Below are 13,577 nucleotides of genomic sequence, written 5' to 3' on the forward strand. Positions count from 1 at the left end.
AGACGAATGCCATGCTCACTTGTCCAGGGAGGTAAACAAGCAAAACTTTCGGTACTGGGGAACTGAAAATCCTTGTAATGCAAACTGAACTGGTGCCTCGATCTGTTCTCAAAGTCACCATGTGGGTGGCGGTTGGTTGGTATGGGATAATTGGTCCATACTTCTTTGAAGATGACCAGGGATGCACTTGCACGGTAAACCAGAGGAACTATCGCAAAATGATTCACGAATTCTATCTGCCTGAGCGATGTACTCAGGCCCGAAGGAGAAACAACCTGATCCAGATGAGAACCCAGTGGTTCCAGCACGATGGGGCACCGCCCCATACAGCCAGGGAAACAAGGCATTTTCTCAACCAACATTTTGAGGGCCGCTTTATCTCCCTCTACGAAGACGTTGAGCGGCCACCGTATTCCCCTGACCTTACTCTTCCAGACTTCTTGTGGGGGTATCTCAAGGACAGGATCTATGGAAACCCAAGGCCTCAGACTCTTGATCAGCTGAAGGAAAACATCCACCGAGAAATCCAGAACATTCCTCAGGAAACGTTTCCCAAAGTGATGGAGAACATGACAACGCGTTTGCAGGCAGTGATCGGACAACGTGGAGCCTACGTCGAACATGTGGTCTAAAAGAAAACGACGATTCTATGCCAAAATTTAAATTTTGGTGGCAATTTTGACATTGGTACAATAAACTTCAACCTTTCAGCTTTCTATCCAGCCATATATCTTTTTTTTTAAAAATATATGTTATGACCATCCTCTTTGCAGATGAAAAGTTGTATATTTTTTGGGACACCCTGTACATATCAAAATCAAATTAATTTCCCAACCAACCCATCCTGCTAAATTTTTAATTCTTATTCCAATCAAATCTTTTACCTTTTTGCAAGTGAATCTACAAGTCTCAACACACAATAATAATCTGAAAAGGCCCAAGTTGAGTGACGTTAGATGGTGGGGAAAAATAATTGCACTTCCAATCAAGGATGAGCCATTGAAGGGAACAGGACGGTTAGCATGACCATTAACGGCTATAAAATCATGACAGCTTTACATTCTCAGGAACAGCCAACAGGAAAATAGAGCACTTAGGCCAATGCCTAGCAAAGTGCGAACAGGATACATGTAAGATTTATGTGCATTTGTGGTGCAAGAGAAACTCATAACTTGAGCAAAGTGCTTTTTTCTTGCCATATTCACAGCAATTTGAGGAGCTTGTAAATGTGGTTAACAAATGACAACTCAAGAACGACAACTTTGAATTATTTTTCAATCTCCGTATAAACCAAAATGAGATTACCAATCCTGTGTATGATTAGCATACCCATCACACTTACAACGAGGCAGAAGGCCATGACAACCAAAGCTTTCTACTGTACACCACACATAACAGGTGGATATCGTCCTCAGGCCATCAACATGGGCCAAGACTTCCATACAAAATTGGGGGGGGGGGGGGCAGTGACTTTTCAACAACAGCTATGGAAGTGCTTAGAACTGTCATTTTAAGAACCGATTTGGTTTAGCAAAGTCTATTGATTTCTGAAAGCTAACACGGGTGTTGATGGAGTTAAACAAGCTAATAGCAATAGGTCATCTGAAGAAGACACATGTGACTGGAATAAAAGTAAGAAAAAAGAGACACGATATCTAAGATAGACTAAGCCAATAGTGTTGTGTGAAGAGTGACTCTTCTGGGAAAATGTTTTTTCATCAAGCATTCTATGTTAATCCATAAAATAACGAGAAGGGCACTCGGTAGAGCGCATACCTCCGCTATACAATGCCTGATCCACGAGAACATATCGGGCCCAATACATTTTTGAAATACCATGCTATATATTACTCAGTCATTTTTGGCCCAATCTCTCAATAATGGTGGAGAATCACTTTAAAAATTAAATAATTCTCGTATCCAGATTGGGATTCAGATCCTCACCAAAATCGAATCAATTGGTCCTTGCCACACACCCAACCTGTCTACCAAGTTTTGTCCGAATCCGTTCACAACTTTTTGAGATATCGTGATATATTAGTTTGGCCCAATCTCTCAATGGTGAAGACTCAGTTTAAAAACTTTGAGTAGTCGGATCCGGATCTTCACCAAAATCTAATCAGTTCGTCTTTGTCACACACACCCAACCTGTCCACAAAATTTCATCCGGATCCATCCAAAACTTTTTGAGATATCCTGCACACAAACAAACAAACGAACAGATAAACAAACAGACAAACAAGAAGAAGACGTCGTGCAAAGCACGAGACTTGCAAAATCCATAAAACAAATTTGACCTTAAAAATAATTGGTGGTTGAATTCCATGTTGACCTTAAAAAATAATTGACGTTGAATTCAGTGACCTGATATGCAAATCCTCTTCAAATTTCAAGTCAATCGGATGAAAATTGAGGATTTTAGAAATACCACCTGAGTTGACCTTGGGCCGATGTTGACCTTTTGGTCTATGTTGACCTTTTGGTCTACGGTGACCTCAAAAATAATTAGCTGGTTGAATTCAGTGACCTGAAATATAAATCCTCTTCAAATTTCAAGTCAATCGGATGTAAATTGAGGATTTTAGAAATACAACCTTAGTTGTTGACCTATGTTGACCTTTTGACCTCAAAACAATAAGCTTCTTCCTTTTGACAAACTCTACCATGTGGTGAAGTTTCATGAAGAATGATTTAAAATTGTGACCTGTAGGTGACAAACAGACAGATAGACAAACAATAACAAAATCAACTGACCAATATACTTGAAAAATCTTCGATTTTGCAAGTCACAAACAAACAGAAAGGTATGAAAACATCACCTCCTTCACCTTCGGTGGCAGAGGTAATGAACAAGGTGTTATGAAGATCTCCGTGGAGGTGTTTAAAGGAAAATCTACATGCTAAAGGCATGGAAAAAGCAGAGAAGTTTTTCATATCAATAGAGGAAGCCACCACAACTGTTCCGTTTCAACTATGTATTGTTATGGACTCGGGGTTCGAGGCTCAAAATGAGGGGACGCACTTGTGTCCCTCCTGAACACCCGGTCCTGAGGCGGCAGGGCACAGATAACCCCACACACCGGCGCGTTGCTACGCAACTACAAATGCCGACTGGCACTGCCAATCCTGGCAGGGTTACACTGCCTCGCGTGATACCTCACCTGTGGACGGCCGAACCAATTGAGGTCTCATGTCTTCAGCGCACACCCGGATTACTGCTGAGCGATACAGTGAGTGTGCGCTGCCCAACAAGAGCAAATTAGTGGGGCAGAATTTCCCGGCTAAACTCACGTGCGGACCATGCAGGACCAATGAAGCAAAAGACGTAACGGGCTGGGTACATTTATAAAAGAAGCAATTTATTCATAAGCAAGGATGTGGAAAGGTCATGTGGCACAATGAAGGGTCTTATTACAATGTGTACATCAGGGGAAGCAAGGATTCATGGGGTGCAGCAAAAGCAATGCAATCATATACAAAAAAGAAGACACAGGGCAGAGCTAAATCGATTTAAAGAACTTACACATTCTTATCTCATTCAAACATTATAAACGCCATCAGAAGGACACACACCTGAGGAAATTGGAGAGTTCAGAAAGAGGAGAGGCAGTTGAGGGGTTTTCGACCTCATTCAATACCTGGCGCAGCCGACGGACCTGCGCATACAAGTCGCTTAGGAGGGGGGAGGAGGGAAGAAAACTGGAGGTGTCGACGGTGAGTGAGTGGGAGGTGCAAATGTGATGCAGATGAGGTGCAGAAGAGGAGGTGTGAAGGAGTGCAAATCGGGAATGCTGTTTTAGTTTCTGTGTCTACAGTAGACGAGTCAGGAGATGGGAGAGATAAATGCGTGAGAGGATAGCTTAACAGCGCACGTGAGAGAATCTCTAAGTGTGGATGATCATGAGTATTGCTGCGGAACGCGGCGGGAGTTGAGCGTCGATGACCCGGTGATGACTCGGCAACGACTCGGTACTACTCGCTTGGCTCAGTCTCGGTGACTCGCGCTGCCCTCTCGGCTCGCAATGGCTCAATGGATAACACTCTCGCGCTTTTTTTTTATGGAGCTCGAGCGAAGGAGCTAACAATCGGATCAAAATGCCCTGTGGGTGTAACGGAGCATCCCAATTGGTACGCAGAGGCGATCCCGAGAAGTAGTCCTGCTGCGCCAGACTCCGGAGCCGAAAATGGCTTAATTTGCTCCCGGGCTCGGCCACGCAACAGATTCATATGCTCCAAGATTGATCTGGGGCACGGGTTTCTGGGAGCACTCTCCGGCCATGAACGTGCACTGGGCTCTATTCGAGCATTGTTATTTAGCGGAGTGCCCTGGCCACCCAGAAGTCATTAAATGGGTCCAGTAATTTGCGCTTCGAGTTACACGCCAACGTGTTCCACCTCGCCGGCATCAGCAATGTCCTTGGTTCCCCAGCTTCCCAAAGGACTATGGTGAGTATCCGGGGAACTACAGGAAGTTGCGGCGGTTGGAGTGAGGTGGGGGAAGTGCTGTGGTGTTTGTGGTAAGGACGTTGGACGCATCAGGAGCGCTTGGTATGAAGAGGTTGAAGCATTTGTGGTAATCGTGGCGGAGGTTGAGCGTAGGTTTTTGTGGGGATTTTAGGACGCGTTATGGTGATTATGGTGAGGGTTGTAACGTCGTGGTGAGCAAGGTGAAGGTCTGAGGTGAAGTGGCCATTGAATAACAGCGAGCGGTTTGAACGGGGAAATGGGGCAGGTATGCAAGTGAGGCTCCACGGTCATGAGGCAGTTGTTTGGCTCGTGATTTGGCTCGTGGTGTGCGTGATGCACGACAGGGTTCGTGTGTGAAAAGTGAAGTAAATAAAAGAAGTGAAAGAATGGTAAAGGGGAATTAAAGACCGAACTAAATGCCCAATGCAAACGCATATTGTTTCATTTCCCCACTAGACATAATGGACGGGCTAACTAAACGTACACAAACGAAATAACTGTCTCGGGAACACTGTATGTTGGGTGCCATTGCCTTGGGGAAGTGCCGGCTGAGCAGAGCCGCAACAGTATTCCACACCAAATTCAGAAGGGGGGTGGGGTGGGGGGGTTGGCCCATCATGTTTGTACTTCATGGATGCCTTACTAACCTAAACTACATCACTTTTACTTATTACCTCCACCACCCAGGGTGAAGGAGGTTATGTTTCCACCACCCAGGGTGAAGGAGGTTGTTTCCACCACCCAGGGTGAAGGAGGTTGTTTCCACCACCCAGGGTGAAGGAGGTTATGTTTCATCCCTCTCTGTATACGTATGTTTGTGTGTGTGCAGGATAGCTTAAAAAGTTTTGGACGGATCTGGATGAAATTTTGTGGACAGGTTCGGTGTGTGAGAAGGAGGAACTAATTCGATTTTGGTGAAGATCCGGATCCGGATCTGGGAACAAAAATTATTTAATTTTTAAAGTGATTCTTCACTGTGGAGAGATGACGATGGGGCCCAAAAAGGATGTTTCGCATATGATGTTTCAAAAATGTTTGGCCCGATATGTTCTCGTGGATCAGGCATTGTGTGGCGGAGGTTTGCGCTCTACTGAGTGCCCCATCCAGTTTTCTATGTACAAACATCATAACCACTCAGGGGCGGATTAACCCACAGGCCACAGGGCCCGGGCCCGGGCCCAAAGACCCAAGCTCAATGAGGGACCAGAGCTCAATGAGGGACCCGAGCTCAATGAGGGACCAGAGCCCAATGAGGGACCCGAGCTCAATGAGGGACCCGAGCTCAATGAGGGACCCGAGCTCAATGAGGGACCCGAGCTCAATGAGGGACCCGAGCTCAATGAGGGACCCAAGCTCAATGAGGGACCCGAGCTCAATGAGCCCCCCCCCCAAGGAGAAAACACATTTGCTGTTATAAAATGTCTGTACAAGACGCACCATTGCAATGTCATGTGTTTAGAAACGAGTTACCGTTCGGGTGTTTCAAGGCTGGTGTCGGTTTTATACCGTTGGCGTTGTGAGAGTTCTCCGCTCGAGCGCTGCGTGACCGTCCGGTCTTGTTGGAGGTGTGAAGCCGGACAACACTTGATAATACAATGATTATACAACAATAATGACTGCACTGCGGTTACAATCTGCTGCAAAATCCGGAAACGGGCCGATCGGGAAACGCGCATTGATGGCGCCATGAAAACATCAACCAGGTGAACCGGGTGAACATCCGCTATGGTTATATCAGCGCGAGCCGATTCGTCGCCGAGCCGATTCGTCGCGCGAGCCGATTCGTCGCGCGAGCCGATTCGTCGCGCGAGCCGATTCGTCACACGGTCACGCATTGATTAACCCCAACATGGACCCGCTCAAAAATTACCGAACGCCATTTAGATTTTGTAAAAAATAATTTACGTAAATTAATCGACGAAACAATCGCAAGTCTGTTGGCACAAAAAAAAACATTTTATAAACTGATGTTCCAATATGCGAATGACTTGCAACGTCATCGGACAGCTGGCAGTTTCCGTTAGAATTAACAGGCAGATATTCGGATAGATAATTAACAGATAGAATTAACAGGCAAATTGTTCGGCGGTACTTAGGTGGGAGCTCAAAGAGAAAGGTCAAATAAACAAAGTGAAATGAAAGCGAGAGAAGAACCTTCAGAGTGTCGGCTTTATTCCATTTGATTGAAGCCGCTTCTATGGGCACACCGGGAAATACAGATGCAGCAAGGAGTACAAATGTAGCAATGTATACATGTGCAATTGATCACCGCAAAATAAATCAGTATAAGCACGGAGTCCGATATACTCTCAATTCTCACCATTCAACGAGCACCAAGTGAACCGCCGCCGTAAATGACAATGCCCCAGGGACAATCCCCCCGCCCGTGCGGAGACTTGGCTTTATCTATTCCGTGCACGAGCCGCGCGACATGTGATCACACGTCACGTCCTTCAATTCACCACATTCTCCTCGTCTTTAAAATGTAACTAGAGGTCCAACTTACGCACCATGATTACTTCAGCGCTACAGGAGTATTCATTTCAAGCAACGCGAACTATTTAAACTACAGAAGCATACATGCCAAGCAGTGAGGATTATTTTGAGTTGTAGGAGCATGGTAATGAGCATCGATATATGATATAATGAGCATGAGCATGGTCATGAGCATCGATATATGATATAATGAGCATGAGCATGGTCATGAGCATCGATATATGATGTAATGAGCATGAGCATGGTCATGAGCATCGATATATGATATAATGAGCATGAGCATGGTCATGAGCATCGATATATGATGTAATGAGCATGAGCATGGTCATGAGCATCGATATATGATATAATGAGCATGAGCATGGTCATGAGCATCGATATATGATATAATGAGCATGAGCATGGTCATGAGCATCGATATATGATGTAATGAGCATATCGGAGCATGAGCATCGAGGATGCCGATAATCCCCTTTACAGATCGAGTCGGCGAGGGGGTTTTCTCCATCGACCTCTCCGGGAGTAGATGGCGGTTTCACTTGAGGGATGCTTCCGATCCTCTTGGTGAGCCTCGACTCGTGCCGGGGATGACTCCCCGATCGCTCTCGGGTGGAATGCGGGAGCTCCGTCGCCACCATTCTCGGGTGGAGTTCCTGGGGGGGAAACACCTGGGGAGGGGATGTCAGAGGGAGGAGTGCCAGATGGTGGTGTACCTGCGGGAGGAGTACCTGAGGGAGCCAAATGGCGAACCGACACAGTGGTCTCCCTGCCATCCGGGAGCCTGACATGAGCATACTCTGGATTAGTATCGATGTGTTCGACCCCCTCCACCATGGGTTCATACTTGCTTTGTCGTACCGGGCGTTTCATGAACACTGTTCCGGGATGGGTTAGCCACTTGGGCACCGTTTGGCCGTCAACATAACGTCGCTGGTGAGTAAACATTCGTTCGTGAGGAGTTGCATTGGTGGACGTACAGAGCAAAGAGCGTATGGAATTCAGAGCGTCGAGAAGGGTAACCTCCCACCGCTCGGGGCCCAGCCCTCTCGATTTCAGTGCCAGAGTTATGGCTTTCCAAATGACTCCATTATACCGTTCCACCTGCCCATTACCCTGTGGGTTGTAACCCGTCGTTCGACTAGTTGCTATGCCGTGCTCTAGTAGGAATTTTTTTCGCCCGGCCGACATGAAACACGGCCCTCTGTCTGAATGTATGTACGAAGGTTTCCCAAACATAGCGAAGAGGTCAGACAGACATTCACGACAGTGCCCGAGGTCATATCCGAGCACGGAAATACGAAAGGGAACCTTGAGTATTCATCAACAACAGTGAGTATGTATCTGTTGTCTGTCTCGGTCGGCAGGGGCCCTTTGAAGTCGATATTTAGTCTCTCGAAGGGTGAAGTGGCCTTGATCAACCTGCCAGATGCCGCGCCATAGAATCTGGGGTTTAGTTCAGCACAAACAGGGCATGAAGCATTCATTTGTTTAATATCTTCAATAGAATAGGGAAGGTTTTGTCTGCGCACGAAATGTGCCATTCTGGTTACTCCTGGGTGGCACAGAGACTCATGGAGGTCTTGCAAAGCCCGACTGATTGTCACCGAACAGTAGACCCTAGAGAAGGTATCTGCAGCAGGGTTTTCCCTCCTGGGCCGGTAAACTATGTCGTAACTATAGCAAGCTAGGTCTATCCGCCATCTCATTATTTTCTCGTTCTTAATTTTCCCGTTATTTTTCCCATCAAACATGAATGCAACGGATCGCTGGTCCGTGACGAGTGTGAAGTGGTTTCCCAGTAAATAATGTCTCCATTTACGTAGGGCTTCAACAATAGCATACGCTTCCTTCTCTATTGCCGAGTCTCTGCTCGCTTCCAGAGAGAGTTCTCGAGAAGAATGCGACGGGTCGGCCGGACTGATTGAGCGTCGCAGCTATCGCGTGATCGGAAGCGTCCGTTTCCACCACGAAGGGCACCGAGCTGTCGATCGATAATACCACAGAATTACTGATATCATCTTTGAGGCTGTGGAAAGCTTTTACAACAGCGGCATCTGGTGGGAAGTTTTTGCAATGCACTAGGGGATGTATTTTCTCGGAGTATTGGGGGATCCATCTCGCGTAGTAAGCGAACATTCCGATCACCCGCCGCATTGTCTGCAGGTCCTGAGGTGGGGGTAGCTCACGGAGTGGGCGCAATCGTTCAGGATCGGGCATAATCATGCCGTCGGCTATTGTGTAGCCGAGAAGATTAATTGACCTTTCCGAGAATACGCATTTCTCGTAGTTGAGGGTCAGATTATATTTTCTAGCAATGCTCAAGAATCTGTCCAGATTCATATCATGTTCCCCCCAATCCTTACCGCACACCGTGACATTGTCCACGTAAACAAAAGTGTCTTTGAGGTTTTTCATCCGAGATGATGTCGTCCATAACTCGTTGGAAGCAAGCTACTCCATTGGTGACACCGAACGGAATCCTCCTGAATTGGTAGAGGCGTCTACCTGCCTGGAACGCGGTGTAAGGTTTGTCTTCCTCTCGGATGGGAATTTGATGATAGGCGCTTCGCAAATCTATGGTGCTGAATATCCTATAATTGGCCACGCGTTCGACCATCTCGTCTATGCACGGCAAAGGGTAGGCATCGAGTTGGGTGAAGCGATTGACCGTTTGAGAGTAATCGACAACCATTCGTTTCTTATGGTTCTGGCTGCTGGTCACCAACACCTGTGCGCGCCACGGCGAATCGCTCGGTTCTATAATTCCTTCTTCCAGTAATCGCTTGGTCTCTGAAGTGATGAAGTTCATGTCAGCAGTGGTATATCGTCGCGATTTGATCGCTATCGGTTTACAGTCCGGCGACAAGTTAGCAAACAGCAGGGGGGACGTTACCTCTGCGGTGGTCAGAGCATTTAGAATTAGACGAGGTTTGCTTCCTCCAAAGGGTATTTCGACGCTCGTGTGCTGCTTGAGGACATTATGACCCAGAATTACGTCTGCGCATAAATCATGAAGCACCAGTACCCTTACATCCCGATGCGTGTACCCTTTTACGTCCAATTCAACATTGCAGTACCCTCGTACGCGGGACTGTAGTGATGTGGTGGCCATGCATACCGTATTGTCTGTCGGGTGGATCTTCCATTTCCTGCCCTTCACTAGCGAGCTGTTGACGAAACTTTCAGAGCTACCGGTATCAATCAGAGCCTCAGCCATATGCCCGTTAATTCGTACGTTGATGATAACCTTGGATAGATTCCCCGGTGAAGCTGCAGTTAGTTTCTTTTGTGAGTAGAGAGCCGCAGAAGTGGGTTTATTTCTTCTAAGAGTAGATTTGCATACCCTGGCATAATGCCCTTTCTTGTCACAATTCATGCATGTGGCATCCCTGGCGGGGCATTTGTTGCGGAGTGCCTTTTGTACCCACAAAAGAAGCAGTTACCAACCGAAGTAGTGGCTGAGGAGTTTGAGGAGGTCTGGGTATCCGATTCCTCGGGTTTATCTCCATCCTCAGTGTCGGAGGTGCCCTGGGGGGTTCCTTGAGTTTCCGCCGTAGCAGCGTTCATTAGCAGCATCGGTGTCCCATATGACTCAGATTGCTGCTGAGCCGTATCCATAGCTCGTCCTGGTCAGCTACCTTTTCAAGAGTGGGTTGCGCTTTCTCCAGTAAGCGTTGCCGTATGGGGGCTGACCTGAGCCCTTGGATGAACGCCTCTCGGGTCGCTTCATCTCGGTGTTCCTCGGCGGTTACGGCCCGGAAACTGCAGTCTTTTCCCAACTGCCTCAGAGCTTGCAGGAACTGATCGATTGTCTCCCCGGCTGCTTGCTTGCGTGTGTTGAGAAGATGTCGTATGTACACCTCGTTCTTGCGCTTCACGTAGAGCGCCTGCAGCACGTCGATCGCTGCATCGTAGGTGTCACACTCCGAGAAGAGCCTGAATACACTGGGCGAGACATGATTCACAAGGGCGGCCAATTTGTCGGCTCCCTCTTCAATAATGGTCAGGTAGTGTGAGAAGGAACGGAACCAATGCGATCATTTCATTTCCGAGTCAGTCGCGTTTGGATCTGCGTCGAACCTCTCCGGTTTGTAGATCTTGTCCATCGTCGGTTGAGGGAGCCGAAGGGATCAAGTGGAATAAATTGAAATGAAAGCGAGGGAAAAACCTTCAGAGTGTAGGCTTTATTCCACTTGATTGAAGCCGCTTCTACGGGCACATCAGGGGATACAGGTGCAGCAAGGAGTATAAATGTAGCAATGTATACATGTGCAGTAGATCACCGCAAAATAAATCAGCAATTAGCACGGATTCTGGTATACTCTCAATTCTTACCATTCAACGAGCACCAAGTGGACCGCCGCCGTAAATGACAATGCCCCAGGGACAATCCCCCCGACCGCGCGGAATCTCGGCTTTATCTATCCCGTGCGTGAGCCGCGCGACATGTGATCACGCGTCACGTCCTTCAATTCATCACACAAAGGAGGCTACAGGAGTTGCTTTGTTAAAAAAAACCAAAAAAAAAACCGATACCGACTGTAAACAAATACTTCAAGGAGCAACAACAGATGAAGACGGTGACACAGCTTCAGATTCGGTAGACTTGGCTGCTGGCAATGTGGAACAAGCGGCTTAAGCCCTCAAGCAAGCACTCCAACTAAACAGTTGATAAGGAACGGCTGGCTTGGCAAGCGATAGCAAGCTGATTGTTCATGGAACACCTTAACAAGGAAAAAAAAATTTTCCCAAGGGGGGGGGGAGGCAATAAATAAAACATGGGAATTCCTCAGGATTTTTGCAGTTAATCCTAACGCAACATGGGGTGTGGGCTGAGTGAGTGCGAAAATAACACGGAGTCCAATTTTTGGGACCTTTTTGGGCATAAATATTTTTTGTGCCCAGGACCCTCAAAAAATCTTAATCTGCTCCAAAGTTTGCCGAAGTGTGGCTGTTTACTATCGAACCTCAAACTCACTATGTCTCTCTGAAAGGACCGTCTGGCAACCCCCCCCCCCCATCCACTTTCTCAACAATCCTCTTGGAAAAGTCCTTTCTGTCAAGCTTCTGGGTCTCACTATCTGCCATGATCTTTCCTGGGAAAACCACATTTCCAAGCTGGCCTCCAAAGGCAGTCACCGACAACGCATCCTCCGTCGTGCAAAGTCCTTCCTTGGCACACCTGAGCTCCTGAGCTCCTGACCACATACAAAGCTTTCGTCCACAGCCTGATAGAGTACTGCTCTCCCCACAAGGCTGGTGCTCCCGCCTCTCACCTTTCTCAGTCTCACGCTGTGGAAACCAAGGCATTTAGGATCATTAGTATCTCCTATGATGTGGCTGAGCCTTTGGGTCTCCACTCTCTCAACACAGGCAGGTCAGTGGCCTTTCTGTCTTCTACAGTCTCCTTTCTGGCCTCGCTCCCCACCCCACCCCTGCTCTGTCTGAGATATGCCCCCCCTATTTCTGCAAGGCGCTCAAGGTCCGCCAACAACCCCCTTCTGGTAAAACTACCAAAATCAAGAATCACTGCTCACCTTCACTCTTTCATTCCTCTTTTTCCCACCTTTGGAACAAACTCCCACATTTTCTTCAATCCCACTCTTCCCTCCAGGTCTTCAAAACAGCTGTTCACCACCATCTCTTATCTTCCCCCATCCAAAACCATGATCTTTTCTATCCCTGCTAATCCACCCCAAACCAACCTCCTTCAAATTCACTGCTTTCCTTACTGAAAGCCCCTGCCGTGTAAAGACCTTAAAGTCTTTGTAGTGTCCATCTTGTTTACCCTGTGTACCCCACCCCATCCCTCTCCCTTCCACAGATCTCCTCATGTCTCTGTTGCACACTGTTTTTTTTCCTTCCCTCTCCCCCTCCTCTTGTCTATTGCTCCCCTTGTTGTACATTCTGTGTGTTAGCTCTCATACAAGCCTCAACAGTCTATATGAAATATCGTATGATGCAGAATATCAATATGGGGAATTCTTATCAACTAACCAATTACCCGAATCCTACAGATGATAACGACTTCGTGAGATTAAATGATTTGGCAAAACACCTCGCCATAAGCAAAACAGATATTTAATCAAAAAATACAGAAATTGCAACATCATTGCAGACTGCAGAGTACTATATTGTTCAATGTTTCAATAAAAATATAATTTTAAAAACAAGGGCGTATAGTCCATATGAGAGTAGCAACTTGGGTACACGATATGTCAGATTTAAGGTATAATTGGTCATTTTCAATAAACCTACAAGACCTTGAACAATTGAAACATTCTTGCAAGGAAGACGATATCCACTCTGCAGTGGCAATGAGATTTGTGAAAGCACAATTACCAAACAACGAATAAAATAATTTGATCAGAACAGAAGCTATGAAAGCCTCACTATGGTTTATATTATGAATTCAGAAGAAACACAGTTGCATGTAATAAGTAAGGGTTTTCAAACCGATATGATGATGGGAAGATGGGGTGGTGTTGTGTGTTTTCATCTTAATATTTCATATATTTCAAAATAATAAAATGCATATAATACATGGCAGGAAGCAAGGGAACTCTTCAAGAAAATTACCATTTTTGTATCCAAGGATACTTGCGAGAAAAAGG

At 46.7% G+C, this 13,577-nt stretch overlaps 1 long non-coding RNA gene across 2 annotated transcripts in view; it reads right to left on the reverse strand.

Annotated features, from left to right (window-relative positions):
* The window catches only part of LOC147034737 (uncharacterized), a 91,398-nt gene extending 85,157 nt beyond the window's left edge, over positions 1-6,241 (reverse strand). Inside the window, exons 1-2 of one of the 2 annotated variants that reach the window (XR_015060017.1) lie at positions 5,974-6,241; positions 3,574-3,656 (exon numbers count right to left, since the gene is read on the reverse strand). This is a non-coding gene — a long non-coding RNA (uncharacterized LOC147034737). Of the gene's footprint in view, positions 1-3,573 lie in introns of both variants that reach the window. The other variant, XR_015060016.1, reaches the window with a different exon arrangement.
* Between the last annotated feature and the right edge of the window lie 7,336 nt (positions 6,242-13,577).

The sequence above is a fragment of the Eptatretus burgeri genome, chromosome 1 (genome assembly GCF_056783735.1).
Source record: "Eptatretus burgeri isolate ZD-2024b chromosome 1, Ebu_testis_v1, whole genome shotgun sequence".
In the NCBI taxonomy this organism is placed as follows: domain Eukaryota; kingdom Metazoa; phylum Chordata; class Myxini; order Myxiniformes; family Myxinidae; genus Eptatretus; species Eptatretus burgeri.